This window comes from Eretmochelys imbricata, chromosome 16, assembly GCF_965152235.1.
Source record: "Eretmochelys imbricata isolate rEreImb1 chromosome 16, rEreImb1.hap1, whole genome shotgun sequence".
Lineage (NCBI taxonomy): Eukaryota > Metazoa > Chordata > Testudines > Cheloniidae > Eretmochelys > Eretmochelys imbricata.
In genome coordinates this window covers 1186675-1193340 of record NC_135587.1, presented here as the reverse complement: position 1 = coordinate 1193340, position 6666 = coordinate 1186675, and the positions used below count along the sequence as shown (strand labels likewise).

General features: G+C 44.9%; 1 pseudogene; it reads left to right on the top strand.

The window, feature by feature from the left end:
- Nucleotides 1-6666, top strand: part of LOC144276250 (zinc finger protein RFP-like) — a 28022-nt pseudogene continuing 21356 nt past the window's right edge.

The window sequence follows — 6666 nt, the reverse complement described above, 5'->3', positions numbered from 1 at the left end:
ATGGCTGCAGGGAGCTCTGTGGAAAGTCTCCAGGATGAAGCTACTTGTCCCATCTGTCTGGAGTATTTCACAGAACCTGTCACTCTGGAGTGTGGGCACAATTTCTGCCGAGCCTGCACCACCCAGTGCTGGGGAGAATCAGACACAGGCATCACCTGCCCTAAGTGCAGACAAGCTGTGCAACAGAGAAACCTCAGGCCAAACAGGCAGCTGGCCAATGTCCTAGAAATAGCCAAATGGCTGGGTGTCCAGGCAGCGAAGGGATCAGGAGTGTGTGTGGAACACCAGAAGGCTCTGACACTGTTCTGTGAAGAAGATCAAACCCCCATCTGTGTGGTTTGCCATCTGTCCCGGACTCACCGAGCTCACACTGTGGTTCCCATAAGGGAGGATAACCAGGAGTACAAGGTAGGGAATTGCTGTCAAGTTCAATGAGTAACAGCTTTGGATTTTTATGCCAGGTGGAAGTTGCCTGTCAGAGGTGTGACTGCATTGTTCAACTCTGTAAGGCCTTCATTGTATGGGAGATGCTATAAACAATAAATGAGACAGCTGGGTGGCAGGAAGGGCAAACAATTAAGACTTGAAAAATTTCTAATGTGGGAAAGTTTTACCTGAGAAGCAGAATCCTTTTCAAACCCAGCTCCCACTGGTGAACTAAGGGAACTCTCTCTGGAACAGAAGCTGTTAAATGATCAGTGAGGTTTAAATCACCTGCAGGCCTGTCTATGTGAGACTGTTGCCTTCAGACTGGAGAATATCAAGTTAAAAAGCTGATGTTGTCATTGCTGATTTGTATCTTAGCATTTATCATCATTCTTGTTATTTGCATCCCAGTGCCACTACAGACCCCAGATGAGATTTGACCTTGATTTTGCTGGAACCTGCACAAAACAGTGTGAGGGACAATCCCTGCTCTGAGCAGGGATAATCTAATGTATAGGCTAATCTGAGAAGAAAAATGCAGAGTGGGATAGGAAATGGAGGGCCAGAGTGGGGAAGTTAATTGCCTAAGGTCACCCAGCAGGAGAGTGACTGGGTGGGCAATAGGACCAAGGTCTCTCAAGGCCCACACCAGTGCCTGAACCATGAGACTACGCTGTTGTGGCCCTAGCAGCTCCTAGCAGTGATGAAGTCTGTTAGAAGGGGAAGACTCTTTGAGAAAAGTCTGAAGCCAGTAAGGAGATTAATGTAAGCAGTGTCAGGATGAGCTCCACCCTGACATCTGGTGGTGAGGTGTGGCAAGTTGTGGAAAAGAACTTCAGGGGCCGATCTCATTTGCATAGGCACACCCACCACGCCTAGAATGAGACCATAGCTGCCCAAATGGTCACTTTGGCTGCTGTGGGATCCCCAGTGTCTCTGTTATTGGGGCAGGAAGAATAAATTGTTATTACCCTGATTATGGGAACTGTGCTTGGAACTGTATGTGGCCTTTTGTTATGATGGAGGGATTCACCATCAACTAAGTAGCACTCGCTAGGCAAGGGTCATGGGTTCCAAAACTGTGTGACTGGAGAGAGGCTGGGGACAAGTATTAATACTTGGTGGCATGGTCTTCTTGGTGAGGGCCTTACATGCTAATTGCACTTTTTCCTCTCTCCATTGTGAAATATCAGAGCTAATTTTGATTTCATTAGAAGTCTAGTAAAAGGCTGGTGAGCTCACTTTGGGCTGACAGGGCACCAGCACTGGGGCTACCCTACTACAAGCTGAATTTACCTAAGAGCTGAAATCACTGAGTGTTGTGTTAAGTAGTGGGGGAGCCTGAAGATATATTGTGGAGCAGTTCGACGTGGAGCAGTTTGTGGATGGCAGGAGCTGCTTGTGGGCCGTGGAGCTGAGCGAAGGAGTTCGTGGGGTGGCTGGCGGAGCGGAGCGGAGTGCAGCTGAGCGAAGGAGTTCGTGGGGCGGCTGGGGGAGCTGAGCGAAGGAGTTCGTGGGGCGGCTGGCAGAGCGGAGCGAAGGCCTATGGAGCTGTGGGGCGGTCAGCTTCAGATCATGTCAGGTGCCTCTTAACCCCCGTCCCATCTCCACCCAGGTTGGGAGGTAAAGCTCTGCAGATAAACTTTCGAACTCTGGGGCTACCCTGACCAGGGACAGAGACTTTTGGGGCATTGGACTTTTGGGACTTTGGGTGATTTGGGGTTGCTGGACTCAAGAACCAAGGGGAAAAGGGCATGCCCCAATTTGCTTGGGGTGGGTTTTTTTTCTTCATGGGTTGTGTTATGAATCCTGTTGGTGGTGTTTCCCCAACATAATGCCACATTGTTTCTCTCTGTTATTAAAAGGCTTTTGCTACACTCAGACTATGTGCTTGCGAGAGGGGAAGTATTGCCTCTTGGAGGCGCCCAGCGGGGGTGGTATATATTTGTCCCAGGTCACTGGGTGGGGGCTCGAGCCGGTTTGCATTGTGTTATTGGAATGGATCCCGTAGATATTGAACCCGGCCCTTGTTGCTGCCAACTCTGACGAGCAGAAGGGTTACATTAAGTTTCTCCTTGGGATTCTGAATTTCCATGAGGGGTTAAACTGAGATGCACCTTCACCCCTAAAAATAAAAATCAAACCACCCAAATCATTTCTGTTGATTCAGGATAAAATCCAGCTCTATTTGAAGATTCTGAGGGAAGAGAGAGAAAATTTCCAGGGATTTAAATTGAGTAGAGAGAAGAAAAGCCAGGAGTATCTGGTAGGCTCCTGTTGTTATTAACCTGCATTGACATGGGGTGCGAGGTTGGTTTGTAGGCAGATTCCCTTGTGGCCTTAGGAAATGTTGGCTTTTATCTACTACTCCGTTACCACGGATGCTCTGTGCGTATGTGTGCACTCACCTCCAAACAGAAGGCCTGAAAAATCCTCTTCTCCATCTTCAGATTCTAAGCTTTCATTTCTGGTAATGAATTCTTGTCCACCTTTTGTGGCTTTGACGAAAATCTTGCCAAAATGATCTGAATGTATCCAATGCACAGTTCTGTGCCTGTCTGCACTTTTTGTTCAATTGATTCATTTTTTCTTTCCATACATCTGTGTCAACGTAGTTCTGTGTAGAGCTGAGTAAACAACAAAACTTTTCATTGACTGGAAATTGGGAAAAAAATGGTCAAACCTAAAATAATTAAACAAAGTGCAGCAAATCAGTGTTCCATTTTTTCTTGGGCAGTGTTTTGTTTCAATTTTGACCACGAAGAAGGACTTTTTGAAGCAAAAACTAATTTCAAATTGAATAATCAAAACATTTTCTTGATTTTTTTCAGGATTTATTTATTTATTTATCTGCTTATTTATTTCTTTATTTATCCATCCAAAAAATGTGGGTGACATTGAGAGGAATTCATTAAATATTTCAGAGTCAATGAATCTGCCTTTTCCCTCCAAAAAAGTTTAGTGCAAAAAATGTCACCCAGATCTAGTGCTGAGTCTTGCCTCCAGCTGCCTTGGATCTGCATTTTTAAAGGCCGCTGGTAACATGATATCCTAACCATGTCAGGCATGAGAATATCCCTTTAAGAGATATAGGGGCCAAATGGGAAGGTGTGAGAAAATCCTCTTTCTACTAACCACAGGTCACAGGCAAGTGTTAGATGTCTTAGAATGTGCAAAGAAATTCTCCCTCCTGCACACTCAGCACTCCATGAAAGGACCCCAGGCTCCATTCACGTCCCAAACAAGCCCTTTCCCTATTTTCTTACAGAAACAGACAGAAACAGAGAGGCAGAAGATTGTATCTGAATTTCAGAAACTGCGGCAGTTCCTGGAGGAACAAGATTGACTTCTGCTGGCCGAGCTGGAAAAGCTGGACAAGGAGATTGTGAAGATACAGAATGAAAATATCACCAAACTCTCAGAGGAGATTTCCCGTCTCAGTGAGCTGATCAGTGAGATGGAGGGGAAGTATCTGAAGCCAGTAAGCAAATTCCTGCAGGTGAGAAAGAGTAAGAAATACCCCAGATCCCACCACAGGGACAGGACCGTGCCCAAATTGTGAGCACTGGAGTCCAGCTGTCAGTGAATTCCTGAAATGTGCATTACAATTTTTCTATGACCAATTAGAGATATATAGATATGAGAGATGGAAAAGCCCCATTAGCTGAGATAATCCATGGTTCTGGGGCCAGACCAGAGCTTCTTTTTTCAAGATTTGCAAAATCCCTTCCATGCAATCCTCAGTGTGTTTCAAGTGGGTCTCAGATTATTTTTCTCTCTCTTTCGCCTCTAGGATGTCAGAAGTATCTTGAGCAGGTACATGGCTCTTTCTCACTCCCACACCCACTTCACATGCTGGGAAAGGACTTGGAAGCCATGTTAACACCACTTCTCTCCAGGGCTACGTGGCAAAATGTGTGGGGCAGGTTCACACTTTGGATACAAATCTCTCTAATGAATTGAATCCTGATGTTCTCACTTGCTGTCTGGAATGGCTTACAGCTGTGAATGCCAAATTCAGGTCAGATGCCAGAAAACAGGGCAGACACCCTAAACTGGTGGTATATTCTATAATTAGATTTCACCGAACCAGTAACGAACATGCACTCCTGGATCACTGTATCAGTCTTACCATGGAGTCAAAGACAGTCCCCTTAGGATCTCCAGCCCTTCTTGCCACCCAGACAAACTGGGCTTTGTGATATTGGTCACTATACCAAATATCACATCACATTAGGTTACTCCCAACCACAAAGGGTCAGTCACTTACCCTGGTCAAATTTGTACTCTGGATCTCACCAAAGACAACGCTGAAGTAAATTCACTAGTAAACTAACTAAAGATTTATTAGCTAAGAAAAAGAACTGAGACTTATTGAGAGGTTTAAGCAGGTAAAATACATTAACAGGTGAGTCAAAGTGTATAACTCCAAGATGATAGCAGAGATGTAGTAGTCTGCTAGTTTTCCAAAAGTCTCAGGGATACCTAAAATCACTTTGGGGACCTCCTTCCACTCGCTCAGTATTCCACCCTCTTCGAATCTAAAACAGTTCAGAGATACAGGATCATTCCCTGGAATCAGTATTTACAGCTTCTTTCCACAGAAAGCAATCATCCAAGTGTTTTCATCACAGTGTGCATTTTTCCTTTGTTGACTAAATGCAGTCTGAGCCTGAAGATTTCCATTGTCGAATGCAATGACCCATGCTTGAAGTCAGCATGCTTCTTCATTTCCCGTTCCAAGGCCCCAATCCTGTCTGATGGGCAATTAAATTACAGAGATATTATGTTATGTATGTCCCTGTACTTAATTGACCCTAGATCAAAAGTGTGTGTTAGCATCAAGATGAGAATTTACCTGATGCGTAAACTTCATGAAAACTAATGGATTGTTACGTGCTATTACCTAACAATATGCATTATGTATGAGATAGCAGAGAACAGGTTACAGATGAGTGAAGACAATATCATTCACATTTCCTTTGAACTAGATTAATACTCAAACGAATTAGTACACTTAACATTTCTTTGATATTCACACAGAAGTGAATTGGCCTATGGCTTTGACCTGAGCTGGCCTGGTGGTGTCACACTGACCTTTTTTAGAGAAGACTCTGGAATTATCCATTCAGTGGGAAAGATTAACCTAAAGTATTTCTTAGAGATGTCACATCCCTGGGGGACTGGCTGCCTCAGGATTATGTGGGTGAAATGTGAGCCTTTCACTGCTGGGACACTGCAATCCAACCCAGATCAGCAGTGATGAAGAGTCTTTCCCACCTGAGGACTGTTTGGAGAACTATGTGCAATGAGCTTGGGAGGGGGAAGTTGGCATGGGAACTTCCTGTCCATCATAGCGTGGAGGCCAAGGAGTGAATTGTCCATGGAGACTCACTTCCCCTTTTATCCCCAGAGCTTGTCTCTCCAGGCCAGAGTTGAAGAATATTAATGGGACCTTTAAGCAAAATGTTACACTGCCATGGCCTGTGTTGCACCTACTTTGAGGCTGGGAGAAGTAGAGGAATTCTAACTCCAAGCCCATTAGAGCAGCAACGTTCACTAACAAGGAATTATAATGAGTCACTAAAGGAAATAACACAAAGTGAAATGGTTTCTCTCCAGCTATGAAAAGAGGAAGTTCCAGCAGCCTGTGGAGACTTTCCCTGAACAAGAAAAGAGACTCAGTGATTTCTCCCAGAAAACTATTGTTCTAACGGAGACTCTGAGGAAATTCAAAGGCACTGAGAAAGGATCTAGGAGAGGAAATTGGGATGAACCTCTGAGTCTGTGGGAGGAGATGTGTTCTTGATTTAAAATACTGTACATATCTATTGAATGAAAGGTGGAGAGTAGAGCTATTGAGCAGGTGTAGCAGGGCCCAAGCATCAGGACATCTCACATTAATTCATGACTTACCGAAGGTGACAACCTTAAGGCCCAAATTTAGCAAAATGGCCTAATTTTGGGTCCCTGAGAGTTTCTCTCTCCTAACTACAAAACTTGCAAAGTCCCTGGGGGTCACAGAAACAGGGGTGTTTACTCTGGCCGGATCTCAGGACTTCCCTAGCCTGTGCCAAGCAGCCACTGAATAGGGGAGTCACAAACTGCCCCCCTCTATCCCTTTGCCAGTTCAGGGGGAATCTGACCCATTGAGCCGACCCTTCCCAGCTTGAATTTCCACATACATAAAAAAACTTACTATTATTTGTATTCCTGTCTATGGAGGACAAAGGCCCTGTT